At 45.5% G+C, this 16662-nt stretch overlaps 1 protein-coding gene across 3 annotated transcripts in view; it reads right to left on the minus strand.

The window, feature by feature from the left end:
• Nucleotides 1–16662, minus strand: part of ADIPOR2 (adiponectin receptor 2) — a 67955-nt gene that overhangs the window by 38563 nt on the left and 12730 nt on the right. The window lies entirely within an intron of this gene.

The following is a 16662-nucleotide window of genomic DNA, read 5'->3' on the forward strand; positions in this document are numbered from 1 at the left end:
GTCCTGCTGGCTATGCTTCTCTTGCTGCAGCCCAGGATGTGATTGGCTTTCTGGGCTGCAAGTGCACACTGCTGGCTCACTTGCAGCCCAGAAAGCCACATGTAAGTAATTAGACCAGATTTAAACACTTAATTCCATCACAGCAATCAGAAACTGGTAAATCTCCCAGAAAACCATAACCCAGGCTTTCCACTCACAAAAAAGTAACTGTATTTTACACTTATAACACTGCAAAGAAGTTTTGGGGGTAAATTTAACTCAAGATGCTAAAGGTGAAATTTGCAGGAAATCACCTAATGACAGCCTGTTAATCTGAGCCCTCATCCAAGAGTATTGTTGGTTACCTATTTATCTTGTACATGGCTGTGTGGCAGTCACTTCAACAGCCAGTGAAGAGGTACCTGTTCGAGTCTGGTAGCCTTGGAAGGCGCAACAGCCAGAGCATTTTGCAATCAAGAGTGCCAGAAACCATCAGAATGAATTAGCACTCAGCTGAGGCTTCTGAATGGCTTTGAATAAGAATCTATCAGTTCTGCACTAATCACTTGGTGTCATTCCATTACTGAAGTGTCTAAGTAGTCAGATGTGACTAACACATAACATTAAGATAACCCATCTAACAAGTTTTAACTTGCCAGGGTGCATCATTAGATTGAAATTTTAGTGCCCAATAAAAGATGCTGAACTTCATCATAATGTAGGAAGGCAAATTAAAAACACAAAGGTAGAAGATTTATATTGGCAGTCTTGTAACACAATGTCACCTCCAAAACACCAATAAAACAACGCACTCCTTCCCTTCAAGGAGCCATTCATTTACATATCATCACTGCAAGGTAATTCTCAGCCCTGACAAATGTGCTATAGTTAATTTTGCTGCAGCACTTGGTAGTCCTGTATTCACTTGGCTGCCTGGCAATCTGCAGAAGAGCAAGCTGCTAATGAGAAGGTAACAGGCTCTGCAGCACTAAATGATACCTCAGGTGTCTTGAGTTCAGGATGGCACACTGCTTTGATCACCCAGGCAAGGGAAGTTCACAGCATAGCAGCAGAGCAGATGGCATGGCCACCTTTTTCCTAACTCCACTACAGGGTCAGCAACCTCCATCTGAGAAGCAGCATCCAAAATAGCCACAGCTGTTTACTTGGTAAACACAAGAGCTACAGGACTATTAAGACCATGAAAATTAAGGGAAGGTTTAACAGGAAGCCCAAGGAAAAAGCTGAACAAGTGGATTTGAAGACCAGGAAGAAATATTTCAAAAGTCAGAGAACAAGTGAAATGTTGCCCCTGCATGCTGCCACCCTCCCCGGCCCTCCGCCACCCTTCCCGACCACCCCTCAACTTTATTTTGGGGGGGGGGTGGTTTTGGATGGGGTTTTGTTTGGTTGGTTTGGGTGGGGGGGTTTGTTGTTGTTTTGTTGTTTTCTGGGTTTGTTTTGTATTTCAAGCAGTCAATTCACAATTCTACTTTTATGCAAGAAACACAAAGTCATTGTCACACTGCCGCTCAGCAAAACCTAGGGAGGAAAGGCAAAGAAAGCATCCTACAAGAGTTAGTTGGAAATGAAACTTCTAAGCTGCCTTGCAAATTAAGGCACCAAATAAAAAAAGTGATTTCAGTATAGTTCACTACACCAATTTGAAGACAGAGCAGTTGTGGGCCCCTCACTTCAAGGTCAGGCTCTCCTCCCAGGCAATTTGTGACAAGAGAGCATGGCCCAAAGCTGTGCCACAGGAGGTTTAGGTTAGGAAGCATCTCCTGATGGAAAAGGGAATCAGACATTGGAATGGACTGCCCAGGGAGGTGGTGGAGTTGCTGTCCCTGGAGATGTTTAAGGCAAGATTGGATGTGCACTCAGTGCCATGGTCTGGTTGATGTGGTGGTGTTAGGTCATAGGCTGGGCTCGATGATCTCAGAGCTCTATTCCAGACTTGGTAATTCTGTGATTCTAAAACTAAAGTTGCAAGTAAGCAGAGCAGCTGTTTGTAAACAACAGTCAGGCATGCACACAGCCCTACCTGACATTCCACACCATAGCAAACAGGCACTTGAAACAGCCATTGTTTGTTTCATAGACCCTTCAGTTTGCAAACCAGCAAGTTTTACCAGCTGTTCTTTTTACCAACTTTAAGCAACAGAATTACCACAGCATGTCCCTGCATCACCTCCCTGCCATTGCAAGGTTCCCGCTTAAAGAGACACACTAACAACCAGCTCAACAGGCTTCACCACAAGAGAATTGCAAATTCTTATACAAGAATGCCAAGAGACTTCTAAAATCAGGCCCCCCAAGATGTACTTCAGCAGCACGAGCTGCCAAGCGATCACAGAGGTTAAAAAGGAAAGGTCTGCTTGGCTTCCAGCGAGCAAGATTTGCATTCAGCAGCAGAGCTGAACTTCAGAGCTCTGCAGAAATAGACCTTGTTGCTGTTTCTGGAAATCACAGAGGGATTGCTCAATGAAACAAGGTGTTACCATGTTGTCCTCCTTCATGCAGGATCCTTTTCATGCTAAATATGCTTGTCTTTACTAAGCATGTAAAGGTAAGGGAGCCCAAAGACAGTACAAAAACTACTGCTTTTCAGTGCTCAAAGCCAAAAACCTGTGCCTGAATGCAACGTGGAGCTGCAGCAGAAGGTGCTAATAGCCAGAACTATTTGTTCACAAGCTAAAGAAAGCAAGCTGATACAAACAGCAAAGGCACAGATGGTCTTTAATTCGCATGGCAAGGTTTCTATGACTCCACAGTTCAGTGAAGGATTTGAACAATTACAATCAACCTTCTCCTCAGAAAGCACAAAGTATGGTCAGCAGCATCTAGCCAGAAAACCACGGCTGAAACCTTGTGCAGAGACTTACTGGCCCGTTCTCTCTCTAAGACCAGACAGTTCATTAAAGCATGAACTAGAAAATGCAAAGCTGCTGAACACCTGAGCTCTTGCAAGAGACTCTTCTTTTTAATGCTTCAGTGAGATTAAAACTGTTAACTTTTTTCTGCAGCATGCAACAAAAGGAAAGCTTTCATTAAAATTTGCTCTCATTAAAATTCACTTCCATTTAAAGCAGAAGTTGCCACATAACTTCAAATCTATCTAATGACTACACACATAAGCACAGTAGCAGCATCTGTATCAATCAACTGAGTTACTGCTGTGTTTCAAATCAGCTGAGAAAAGCACCGACAGAGTTTGGTTTGTTGGTCGGTGGCTTTTTGTGTTTTGTTTTTGCTGGGTTTTTTGCTTTGTGGTGGTGGGTCGTGAGGGGTTTGGTTTTATTGTGTTTGGGGCTTTTGAGGGAGAGTTGGTTTGGGGTTTTTTTCTTTGTTTCTAATATAGAAAACTTCCAAAGACTAAGTCTGCTTTTGGAAGTACTTGGCAGTTTAATACTACTGTACTCCTAAACAGAGCCTATAAACACAAAATGCAGCTGACTTAATATGCTGCTGCCACCACACAACCTATGATGGGCTAAGTGATGACCACTCCCATTTGCTCACTCCATACAGTTCAGAAGTCAAGCCCACCCCAAGAAGAAGCCGGGCCAGTTCCAGGCAGCAGACAGACACTCGTGGTCTTTCTGAAGAGAATCAGCTGGTTGCATGGTTTAGTTGATTAGGTGGTGTTGGATGATAGGTTGGACACGATGATCTTGAAGGTCTCTTCCAAGCTGGTCTATTCTGTTCTATTCTAATACCGTTTCAGCAGGTCACTGCAGTCATACAGTAGATAAGAGGCTCTGCACAGGGTACCTCTAATACAGCTGGGTATCCTTTAGAGTAACCTGGGCATGCTTTGGCATCCAGCTACTGTGCTGAATGCTACTGCTCCCCACTGTCAAATGGGGCAGAGCAAGAGAAGTGCTAGCAACTAGAATGTAACTTTTCATGTTGACAGAATTAGCTGATATGCTGCTTAAGCAAAAATGAATCCTAAATAAAAGCTTCACTCTTGATATACACAAGGCATACCTGCTTTCTGCCCTAAACTTCATGAGCCACCAGTGTGCCCAGGTGGCATCTGTGGTGGTTTGAAAGGAAAGGCTCTGCTTTCCCTCCCCCACTGAGAAAGAAACCACGGCTAAACCCAGTCGGAGAAATGAGATTATATTTCACAAGGAAACAGATTCTATGTAACACAACAAATACAGGTATTTTACAATATATACAGGAATATACAGCAAATGAACTCAACCAGAAACCAGACCCCCCACAGAGGGGGCTTCCCCCTGTGCCCCCTTCACCCCCCTACCTCCCTTCCCCCCCCAAAAGAGGTAGAAAAGAGATGTGGACGGTTAACAGGGCAGGAAAGGAAGAAAGGCCTTGCACAGGGAGTTAGTATCTTATCTTAGTTGGCCAGAATCTCAGAAGCAGATCCAGCCGAGAGGGACAGCAAAGGAAGGAAGACTGAGAGAAAGTTCCCAACTCCCCTGGGTCCAATCTCTCCTCCCACAATCCTACCAATGAAATTCGTTTAGAATACCAAAATATTTTACAAACATTTAGCCAGTGTGCCCCTTCCTTAAAGGCACAGCGTCAAACGGCCACACATCCTAGCCTGCATCAGAAACAGTGTGGCCAGCAAGAGCAGGGAAGTCATTGTGCCCTGTACTCAGCACTGGTTACGCCACACCTTGAGTTCTGTGTCCAGTTCTGGGCTCCTCAATTTAAGGACATTAAGAGACCTGAACATGTCCATGGGGAGGGGACTGCAGCACAGCCCTGTGAGGAGAGGCTGAGGGAGCTGGGGTTGTTCAGCCTGGAGAAGAGGAGGCTCAGGGGAGACCTTCTTGCTATCCGCAACTACCTGAAGGGAGGTTGCAGCCAGGTGGGGGTTGGTCTCTTCTCCCAGGCAACCAGCACCAGAACAAGAGAACACAGTCTTAAGCTGTGCAGGGGAAGTTCTTCCCAGAAAGAGTAATTGGCCATTGGAATGTGCTGCCCAGGGAGGTGGTGGAGTCACCAACCCTGTAAGTGTTCAAAAAAGGATGGGACGTGGCACTTGGGGCGATGGTTTAGTTGTCAGGAGGTGTTAGGCTGATTCTGTGTACAGTATCACAGTAGTCAACATTACAACATATTTAGTACATGGCTTCATTCCTCAAGATAAGAAGGAAAGAGTAGTTGACAAAGTCTTCTTTCTCTGCCTACGTGGCCCCCCTGTCCATTTATTGGGGAACTCATGGCAGGCATAGTCTGGGTAAGGGAAAGAGGAAGCCAGACTTGCAGCAAGTGCCATGTCACATCAGTTAAGACTGCTGTTGAATGTCACCCATGTATGTGGCCTAGCTAACCCATGTTATTAACTATATGGGGCACCCAGTCTTTTGCTGCCTTTTATCATTAAGCACATCACAGAACCACAGAACATTAGAGGTTAGAAGGGACCACCAGAGATCAAGTCCAACCCCTGTGCTAAAGCAGGATCACATCCAGGTGAGTTTTGAATGTGTCCAGAGGAGACTCCACAACCTCTCTGGGCAGCCTGCTCCAGGGCTCTGGCACCCTCACACCAAAGAAGTTTCTCCTCATGTGAGCTGAAACCTTCTATGTTCAAGTTTATATCCATTGGTCCTTATTACTGTGCACCACCAAAAAGACCTTGGCCTCCTCCACTTGACACCCAGCCCTCAGATATTGATAGGCATTGATCAGATCCCTCCCAGCCTTCTCTTCTCCAGACCAAACAGCCCCAGGGCTCTCAGTCTCTCTTCACAGGGGAGATGCTCAAGTCCCCTAAGCATCCTCATGGCTCTCTGCTGGATGCTCTCCAGCAGGTCTCTGTCTCTCTTCACAGTATCACTAAGGTTGGAAGAGACCTCGAGGATCACCGGGTCCAACCTGTCACCACAGACCTCATGACTAGACCATGGCACCAAGTGCCACATCCAATCCCCTCTTGAACACCTCCAGGGACGGTGACTCCACCACCTCCCTGGGCAGCACATTCCAATGGTGAATGACTCTCTCAGTGAAGAACTTTCTCCCTACCTCAAGCCTAAACTTCCCCTGGCACAGCTTGAGACTGTGTCCTCTTGTTCTGGTGCTAGATGCTAGAGAAAAGAGACCAACCCCTTCCTGGCTACAACCACCTTTCAGGTAGTTGTAGAGAGCAATGAGGTCACCCCTGAGCCTCCTCTTCTCCAGGCTAAACAACCCCAGCTCCCTCAGCCTCTCCTCACAGGGCTGTGCTCAAGGCCTCTCACCAGCCTCCTTGCCCTTCTCTGGACACATTCATGTTCTTGAACTGAGGAGGCCAAAATTGGACGCAGTATTGCAGGTGTGGTCTCAGTAGGGCAGAGTAAGTCATTTAAGGCTTCAGGGCAAAACCTCCCAGGGAGGGTTTTCGATTTCCCCCCCTTCCCTTTCCCTCCTCCCCCACAGGGGAAAGAAAAAGGGTAGACAAAACAACTTACATGGCCTTGGAAGATCAAAAGATGCTTTTTAATGAGAAATAGCAGGTATTAAGGAAGAAAGAAATGTATAGGGAAAATAAGGGAGGATAGATACACAGCTACACATACAACCCAATCATGGATGACCACGGATTGCCCCAGATGAGGAGGTAGGCCTGGCCGTGGGGGCGGCAGGCCTGACCGCTCCTGAGGCCGAGGCTGGGAGCGAGAGAGCCAGAGCGGAACTCCGCCTGCCTCCACCCCCCCTTAAACAGAGGCAGGAGAGGGGGGAGATAAACCCAATCTGCTACCTCCCACCTGGGGTCCGGTGACCCCCTTCGGGGACAGGTGACTCCCACCTGCCCACCCTTAACCCACAACAGCACAGAGCAAGGCAGAAGAGCGTTTTAAATCGATCTGGGAATTGCCCCGGCCACAGCCTGAGAGCTACCGAACCAAGAGTACTGAGAGATTTAAGAGTGGAACTTGTGTGACTCGAAAAAGAGGAACTTTATCCTTTTTAAGCAATCTTTCAGTGATTAAGCCTTTTTTTCAACTAAGGAGGCAAGCACCTACAGTGACATTCTGAATAGTCTCTAAAACCACAGTTAAAAAAATACCCCACAAACCGACAAAACCCACCAAACCACACCCAAGCCACCCAAATGAGGGTATGTGTGAACAAAGGAAGGGGGGAAACCAGAGAGAACCTTGTTTGCTCAGTGTACCCTGCAGGAAAAGTATGAATCAGGCTGTAAAAATTCTTTGGAGGTCAACTTTAACAATGAGGAAGCAATCCAGCAGCTCTTCTCTTCGATGCAATTTCCCCAGATAAAGAGGCATCTACAAAACAAAGATTAGACCCCCGCAGAGGGTCAGTGGCCAAAAAGCTGTCTTTGTAACTTGTAAAGTGTCACTGGACGCTTCAGCCTAAGCTATTTCACAGCAGGCTGCAGGGACAAACAATCAAGCACATTCTGATGCATTTGGATCCAAAGAAAGGGAAGGAGCCAGCAGCAGCCTTCAGTAAGGAAACGCTTCCATTTCAGAGGATCCCATTACATTGTTACAACATTTGTCCAATTTGTACCGCAAATTGGACCCCAGTTTGGTAACTGGGCTGAGCTTCGTGTCAGAGGTGGGCCCACCCCCAGGGCACATTGTCTGCTTGTGACGGACTGGGTAACCGCTGGAAATTACTTTTACTCTTCCATAAACCCAAACCAGGAGATTTGTCACCAGCGCAGTACAAAATGAGGACCAGAGGTTTAGAGCTCCTTTCACATCACATTCCACGAAACCCCACAGCCCAGACCTGGAAAACTTGCTTCTGGTTAAATTTTCACTAACTGGCTCCGTTTCTCTGAGTGAGAAACACTCCACCTTCCTGCCCGTTGATGAGTTTATTTCTATGGCATGTTACTAATTCACACCAACTTCACGGTTGCCAACAACAAAAAGATGCAGTTGGTTCCTGTTAGTAACACTTTGTATCACAGACTGTCCAAAAGTGAAAGACTGAAATTAGACATTACTTTCCTCTCCAGTGAAAAATTCAAATACAGAATTTTAACTACTGCCTCAAGGATATTCAACTCACAGAACTGTTGGACAAAGATTAAGAAAGCAAAGTCAGAGAATCACAGAATTGTCAGGGTTGGAAGGGACCTCAGGGATCAGCCAGTTCCAACCTCCCCCCATGGACACCTCACACTAGATGAGGTTGCTCAGAGCCACATCCAACCTGGCCTCCCTGGGCAACCTGTGCCAGTCTCTCACCACCCTCATGGGGAAGAACTTCTTCCTAACACCCAACCTGAATCTACCCATTTCTAGTTTTGTTCCATTCCCCCCAGTCCTATCACTCCCTGACACCCTCAAAAGTCCCTCCCCAGCTTTCTTGAAGCCCCCTTCAGATACTGGAAGGCTGCAAGAAGGACTGCTCGGAGTCTTCTCCTCTCCAGACTGAACAATCCCAACTCCCTCAGGCTGTCTCCATAGCAGAGCAGCTCCAGTCCTCTGCTCATCCTCATGGCCCTTCTCTGGACAGCTTCCAGCACCTCCAGATCTTTCCTGTAACAGAGGCTCCAGAACTGGACACAGTGCTCCAGCTGTGGTCTCTCCAAGTGGAGTGGAGGGGAAGAGTCACCTCCCTGTCCCTGCTGGCCACACTTCTCTTGATGCAGCCCAGGCTCTGCTTGGCTTTCTGGGCTGCAAGTGCTCACTGCTGGCTCCTGTTGAGCTTCTCCTCCACCAGCACCCCCAGGTCCTTTTCTTCAGGGCTGCTCTCCAGCCAGTCCCTGCCCAGCCTGTATCAGTGCCTGGGATTGCCCCGACCCAGATGCAGGACCTTGCACTTGGTCTTGTTAAACCTCATGAGGTCGGCTCGGGCCAAGTCTTTGGAGCAGACACTAAAATCCAGAGCTAGACTACCAAACTGAAGCTACATTCACTTAACCCTGCTACACAGAGAACCTTTGCCCCACAATGTACACAGCACCAAGATCAACAACAGCAAGTTGTGGTCTCAGGGGAGACTGCTGCGCCAGGGGAAGTTTAGGCTGGAGGTGAGGAGAAAGTTCTTCACTGAGAGAGTCGTTCCCCGTTGGAACGTGCTGCCCAGGGAGGTGGTGGAGTCACCATCCCTGGAGGTTCAAGAGGGGATTGGATGTGGCACTTGGTGCCATGGTTTAGTCACGGGGTCTGTGGTGACAGGTTGGACTTGATGATCTTTGAGGTCTCTTCCAACCTTGGTGATTCTGTGTGAATTCAGAAAGCAAACATTCCCATATCCTGGCAGGTATCTTCCTCTCCTCTTAAGAAGGATAATCTCTAGAAACTGAGCTGAGATCTTTTACAATTCAGAAAAATGTTTCTGAGCCTGGAGCAAGTGTACAAACACATTCCCACCTGGCTTTTGAAACAAAGAGGAGTACACACACTTCAGGCTGCAAACTTCATGCAGGAAAGCATTTGATGCAGTTGCCTTCAGTGTTTCTTACTAGGATTGCTTCAGTGCTTGCTCAGATGTCTCTACTCATATGCCATCACTATGCAAATTTAAGGGTTGGCTGGTGCCAAGTGGGGCCATGGGTGGGCATCAAACAGCCCCACTTCTCACGGCTGCACCCCTCAGAGGCACTCTAATGTTTGTCACAATCCATTCCAGGTGGTACTGTGGAAAAAAGTTATCCCAGGGGGAGAAAGAGATGTAATTGTTAATGAACCAGCAAACTGAACTGGCTCAATGCACTGTCCAAGAAGTGGCATGGACAACACTAATTTATGTATTCTATATGCAGTCTTCTCCTAATCTGTTAAGGACTGACAGTTATATGACAATTAAAGGGTTGGTCCAACATAGGACAGCCATAATTACAACCTGTTGACCAGCTGCAGACCACACCTGTCACAGCAAACCACAAACCTCACCAAGATTACTGATTGTAACACAGCAGTCAGGATCTCAGAAGCTCAGTTGCAAAAGGCTGATCAGGCTCTTCCCAGTTCTTGCTGATGATCTTGGATAAGCTTTATTCATGAAGTTGTTCTCTTACTCTGGTTTATTTTGTGGTTCACAGGTTTGGTGAGTGCATTTTGTGTATTTGCCAAAAATAAGAACAAAGAAAATGTGCTCCCTTCCTTAGGCTCAGCAATGGCATTTCTTTGGTTGGAAATCACAGAACTGTCAGGGTTGGAAGGGACCTCAAGGATCAGCCAGTTCCAAACCCCCTGCCATGGCCAGGGACACCTCACACTACAGCAGGTTGCTCACAGCCACATCCAGCCTGGCCTTAAGAACCTCCAGGGATGAGGCTTTCACCACCTCCCTGGGCAACCTGTGCCAGTGTCTTACCACCCTCATGGGGAACAACTTCTTCCTAACATCCAATCTCAATCTCCCCTCTTCTAGCTTGAGTCCATGCTCCCTAGTCCTATCACTACCTGACAGAGTAAGTCCCTCCCCAGCTTTCTTGAAGCCCCTTTGAGATACTGGAAGGCCACAATTAGGTCTCCCTGGAGCCTTCTCTTCTCCAGACTGAACAACCCCAACTCTCTCAGCCTGTCCTCACAGGAGAGGGGCTCCACATGGCACACATTCTCCTCCTGAAAAACCACGTTGTTTTGCCGCAAGTTAAGACAACTCAACACTTTGTTACTGCTGTGAGGCAAAGGTGTCACAAGAACAGTGGAGGAATAACCAACATCCATGCTCAGAGCATGGAATCAGTCCAAGAGCAAAGAACTGCTACAGCATCTTTCTCAAATGCTTTCTTAACTACCAAAACTCAAGCAAAAAAGACCAACCTGCTGTTAGATGCAGTCTGGTTACTTATGTCCCTCAGACTGGGTCAAATAGCTGAAGTTCTAGAAAAGACCAGGTAAAGCTGTTCATTAACTAGTATCTTAACTTCCTTAATGCAATAGCTAGAGAACAATGGTTTTTATAAAGCCAATCACTGTTGAGGATGAAGCAGTAAGCTGGAGTGAACTTTGCTTCCTCAATCACTTAGTACCACGGTAACATTGTGTGAAGTTGCCTCCAATTCTGATGCAACACCAAGCACAGTGATACCAAAACACATCGCTGATGGAACTCGAAAGTACAAATGTTAATCTTTGACTTTCCACTGTCCTGTAACTACAGAGATCTACCAAGTCTACTTACAGTACTTCGAGGTTACTACTTCAATTCTAAGCAGCAAAATTACCAGCCATATACATGCAAACCCTTTACGATGGCATGCAGCTTAAACTCAAGAAATCTACAAGACCTAGACAAAGACACTCACACAAAAAGTCATCTTGCTGCTGTTTGGTTTACCATCTTGGCACAACACTTGTTTTGCTGGTAGGTGTGTTCCCTGCAGAGGTTTTAGCTAGGCCTGCAAACTAAATCAGCACAGCTGTGTTAGCATAAAATTAACTCTGAAACAGTTTAAGACCCTAAATGTGCTCCAAGTTTATTTTCCAGTAACCAGGAAGCATCTTGGGAATACACACATTAGATGTTTTGCATGATTTAGTATCACTTACTGATGCATTCAGATAACCATATAGGCAGGGGGTGAGTGGGTGGTGGTGTGGGATTCATTTCTCCTCCAACTCCAAACACACTCCCCAGTCACAGTGGAATTGGTTAAATGATAGAAATAATAATGCACTTCTATATGCTTTCACTGAAAAATATACTGTCCCTTCTTTGAAGTATGTGGTTGTGATCCACTCTTTGATAACAGAGCTACACTGCTTGTTTAGTACAACAAGGACTGGCTGCAACGTTGGATGAATGACATCAGCATCATTAAAGGAACATAAAGTTCAAATTGCTATGTCAAACTATTTACAGCAGATGACTCACAAACAAAAGATAGAGACAACAGGAGATTAAGTACAAAAATTCCTCAAGGGAGATAGACATAGTTATAAAAATACCTCACTGGAAAGCAGAAATAAAACTCTAATTTCATGTAAGGAGAAGTTTGAGTTCGACACTCAGGTTACCTTCATCACAGAATGCAGCATTTACAGTAACTATAAAACTCAAAAACAAGCAGAAGGCTTCTGTGAAGCACTTACACAAGGTAATGATGGCTGCATCTCACAATGAAGCACTACTGCTTACCCTCAGGCCTACAAGGCAGGAGAAAACAGAAAGAAAAAATGCCTCCCTGGTTCTCTACTTGCTCATGCTCAGAAGGCCGAGTCCTAAGAGGGTTTGTAACATCCTTCCTGGATTTGCAAGTGCTGGACAGTGATTTGCAGACATCAAACCATGGGGAAATCATAACCATGCAGCCCTCATATACAGCACTCCCAAGGCTAGCAGCAGACCATAAGCTCTGTCACTAAGCTGCAAGGCCTCCAGACTGAGGCTTGTCAGGCTTGCTCCATCTTAACCTTTCCTGACCCATCTTTTGCTCAGTTCAGCTGCAACAGTAGCTTCCCTAATGGATTTGATATCTATAGCTAATTTATTTCACTTTTCTTTACCATGGTGTGATACTGCCCCCAGTTATCCTCCATAGAAAGGGGTATTTACAACACCAGCCTAGTATGACAACAGAACCCCACAGAAGTTGGGGCAGGATGTGGTACAGAGAAGTGCAGGCATGGGAAAAGATACAGGACACAGGCTTGCCTCAAGAGACCTCATGGCCATAAATAACTCACTAATGGTCACTTAAAATATATGTAAGATGTGGAGATGGATAAATTTGGCTTTATCCATACATATATACATGAAGTATGTACATAGTGAATTCAGACATAAACAGGAGCTGAAGACCAATGAAGAAAGAAACAAAGTGGAAAAGAATGTTAACGAACGTACAAAGCACCCTACAGGGATTCTAGGAGGAGGAAGAAGACATAGACAACATCACATTCGTCCCCAGAAACAACCCCCAAGGCTGACAACCCAACATTATCCTCTCCAGAAGTCCAAAGCTGCTGATTTAAAGACCCAGAGCAGCAACAGAAGCCCAAAAGTAACTGCAGAAAGGGCCAAACCCCAGAAGTCCACACATTACAATTTTAGCTGCCTGTGGTGACATTTTCCCCCACACCATACTCTTCTGGATTTTAAGTATTAAACCTAGACTAATGATTCTTGAGTCAGGCTGCTAAGCTTTCCATTACACTAACAACAAATTCTTGGTTTGACTTCCACACACATGATTTTTATATACACAAAGGGGTAGCTCCTCTTTGCCATAAACAAGAATGAAACACAAAGGAGGGAATCCTCCATTTTGCAACCCTGAAGATCAGAGCTAGTCTTTAAAGTGTTAGAGGGAAATTACAACATAACACCAAAGGCCTGGGCAAACCAACCAAACAGGCCACCTGAACTTGTAAGGCATTCTTTTCCCAGAGGTGCTGGGGCAACCTGGTCAAGGTTGGTTTGTATCAAAGGGCCTTTCATAGGTCTAATACGCACTCCTACAGCACCTGAACACAAAACTCAGTGAGCTGAGCAGGCAGTGTCTGCACTTTCTGACTGCAGAAAGAACTCCTAGGCATCATGGAAGGCTCTTGGTTTCTTTAAGAAATACTAAGAACAGGAAGGAAACATGTTCAAGTTGATAAGCATTCACACTCTCAAGAGTAGGAAGGGTAGGAATTTGGGTTGATTTCCTGGACAAGGGCCTAGACAGTAGGCACAGGAGGAGGAAAAGAACTGGGTCAGCAAACTACTGAATTTGGCCTAGTTCTCAAATACTCACTGGAGGTACTCTTATTCTAGCCTAAACTGCATCTGTAAGGGGTCTTAATACATGGAGAACTATTCAGGCAAACTATTCTGGAACAAAAAGGTCTTCTGCTGACAGAACATCTACTGTCAATGGGGGATCTCATTCTAACAGAATTTTGTTCTCTTTCTGTAAGAGAATAGAAGAAAAAAAAGCTAGCTAGGATAAATTTGATGCAAGGAATAACTACCCTGTCTGTGACCAAGAAGCAACACAGCTCTTCAGCTCCACCTGATGTACACAGACAGCTACCACCCATACTGAGTAAAAGCAGGCCAAGCTTCTCAGTTGAGACCGAGAGCTACAGGAAGGTATCAACCGCTGATCTGTATGCTAAAGATGTACTTGGAAACCTAGTCCATAACTCTGTACAGGGGCTCAGATGTAAACACAGCATAAACACCACCTCTACCACTTCTAAAACCCTGACCTTCCTCAGCACTTCTATCTGCCTGGCTCCCTCCTCCTTTTCTTCTACTCTGTATTTACTGTGCACTGGAGGTACTTTGGTCTATCTAAGGCACTTGAAAGTTATGTCCACCTTTCAGTGCCATCAGCACAGTCATTGCTGAAGTAAAAATCTCAGAATCCCAGCATGGTGGAATTGGAAGGGACTGCTGGAGATCATCTAGTCAGGTACTAGATGGGTACTCCTTTGTAGGAGGCAGCTAGCAGGGCGCTTCTGAGAAACCCTGGGGTTTTGCAGGGGAGCACCAGTGGTTTTAGGGTATTTCCAAAGCTGCATGTTCTCCTCTCAGGCCAGTTTCATACAAGTCTGGATGTGGTTTAATGGCCATGGTGGTGTTAGGTGGACACCTGGACCCAATGACCATAGAGGTCTTTGCCAACCAAAAGAATTCTATGAAAATCCCCAGGTATACCATTATGAAAACCATGAAGGGCTCTTCCAGAACTGGCAGCACTGACAGCATAGTTAGATACATCCTTTCAGGAAACATAAAAAATAGATACTGACAGATTTGAAAGTTCTAAGAGAAGTCAATAATCACTGTTGTCAAGTAAGTATGTTAGAAGAGACCAGAAGCAAAATATTGGAGGATAACTGACCTGCCCAGAGAGCCAGGCAAACCCTGACTTAGACAAGCAGGCAATTGTAGCCAAGGAAAAAAGAACACGAAGTAACACAAGCCTTGCATTTATGAAATACAAAAGCTGTTTTAAATCACATTCCAAAGCTTTACATCACATTTGACATGTTTACTAAATTGAGAAACGATTTGCTGTGCAATAGCAAGGAAGGTTTTATTTAAAACCACAGCTGACCACTCCAAATTGCAGTAAGATTTCACCACAGCGTAAAGGTTTTCCAACCTTCACGTCGACAACAGCACCATCAACCAGAACAACAAGTTAAAATACCAAGCACTGCCTGTCAGCCAAAGTAAGGTCAGAGAGTTAGCAGATGGTGACCTCAAAAAACCAAAATTGTCCTCCATGTGGCAAACAGGTGAACCTTGGAAGTCATTGCTGCAGGATGAGCATTCACAGGGAAACTGGAAAAGCATAAATCCATCCGAAAGCGTTAAGCACATGAAACCCTGTCTAGCTCTAAGAGCCCCTAAATACCAATGCATGTCTATCATATATTGCTCACATATTCATGCTTAGAAGCTATTTTCTTCCTCAGGGGATGGGCATCTGTTACAGTTTGAAGGGGGAGCTTTAGCCTGGTTCCTGACTGCAACGACTGGAAATAAATTACGCTTGGATGTAAAAGACAAATAATGCTAGGGTCTATAGAATTCGTTGGCTTGCTAATGGGATATAGAGCAGAGGCATAAACAGTTCTCTCTTGTCTTCTTCTGTCACTTCTTGTGGTAGTTTTAGGCTATGCCTTTAAAATTTTTTCACAGATCTTGAGCAGAAAAGCAGCAAAATGTAAATAAATCACCACAGAGTGTAAAAAGGAAAATAAAGACAGTTGTAACCAATCCCACTGGAACGATATCTACCACAAGTTGGTCGTACCAAAACAATTCTCACTTCTTTGCTCGGGAGAAATACTAACTTGCTCCTGCTTGACCTTGGCTGCATTGTTTTGGTTAAGTCTAACAGCAAGTTTCTCTGCTCCTTTCTCCCTTTTGTACAGGGGGGTCTGGGTGGGCAGAAAAGGAGAAGCTAGTAGCTTCCCCTGGTCTTTGCCCAGGGAGGTCCTTGTGCTGTTTATCAATTACAAATGCCTGTAAATATTGTAACTCCTGGATATTTTGTGCATGCTCATTGCATTCCAATGTAGACTGTAGTTTTGCTTGTAAATACAACTTCATTTGCTTCCACCTGAGCTGGTCTGACACAGTTAATGCTGGGGGGGGAAATTCCAACCCACCACACTTCTGCTTGCAGCTTTCTCTTGCCAGGGTATCTCAGTTTTGAGTACTGTGTGAGGTAACAGGAAGGAGGGAGGGAGTGGGGGAGGAAGTGAATGGTTCCTCTGGATCCATCCAGGGGGGTTCTGAGGAGCTTCTGTGTTGTTTATAAATTGTATGTATATAATATTGTACATCTGTTGTATATTTTGTACATATTCATTGCATTTCATATTTCTAGACTGTAGTTTGCTTGTCAAGAGAGCTTCATTTGCTTCCATCCCAAACTGAGCTGGGCTGGCAATTGAATTTTGGGGGGCAGTTTTCTCCAGATTAGTTCGGGGGCAATTTCAACCCACCCCAGCATCCTTGCTAAAATCAAGGAGCCTAATGCATAAACCTAAAAGAGGGAAGAAATCAAATGACTAAGATACAAAATAACTTGAAAAAAAACACAGAAGAAAGGATGGGGGTTGAAATAAAATTTCCCAAGGACACCAGGCAAAGCACCCCAAAGGCATTCAGGAAGCCAGTAAGCACCACCCTGAGATGCTCTGGCCAGTGAGGAAGAGGACAAGAGAACAGAAATACTCCAGAGCTGCCAGAATCTCATTTGCCAAGTTTCTTCCTTCTGCCCTGAATGGCCAGCTCCACCCGGCCCAGCAGGTGGTCCTGCGACTTGGC

Source organism: Dryobates pubescens, chromosome 15 (genome assembly GCF_014839835.1).
Source record: "Dryobates pubescens isolate bDryPub1 chromosome 15, bDryPub1.pri, whole genome shotgun sequence".
NCBI classification, from domain to species: Eukaryota; Metazoa; Chordata; class Aves; order Piciformes; family Picidae; genus Dryobates; species Dryobates pubescens.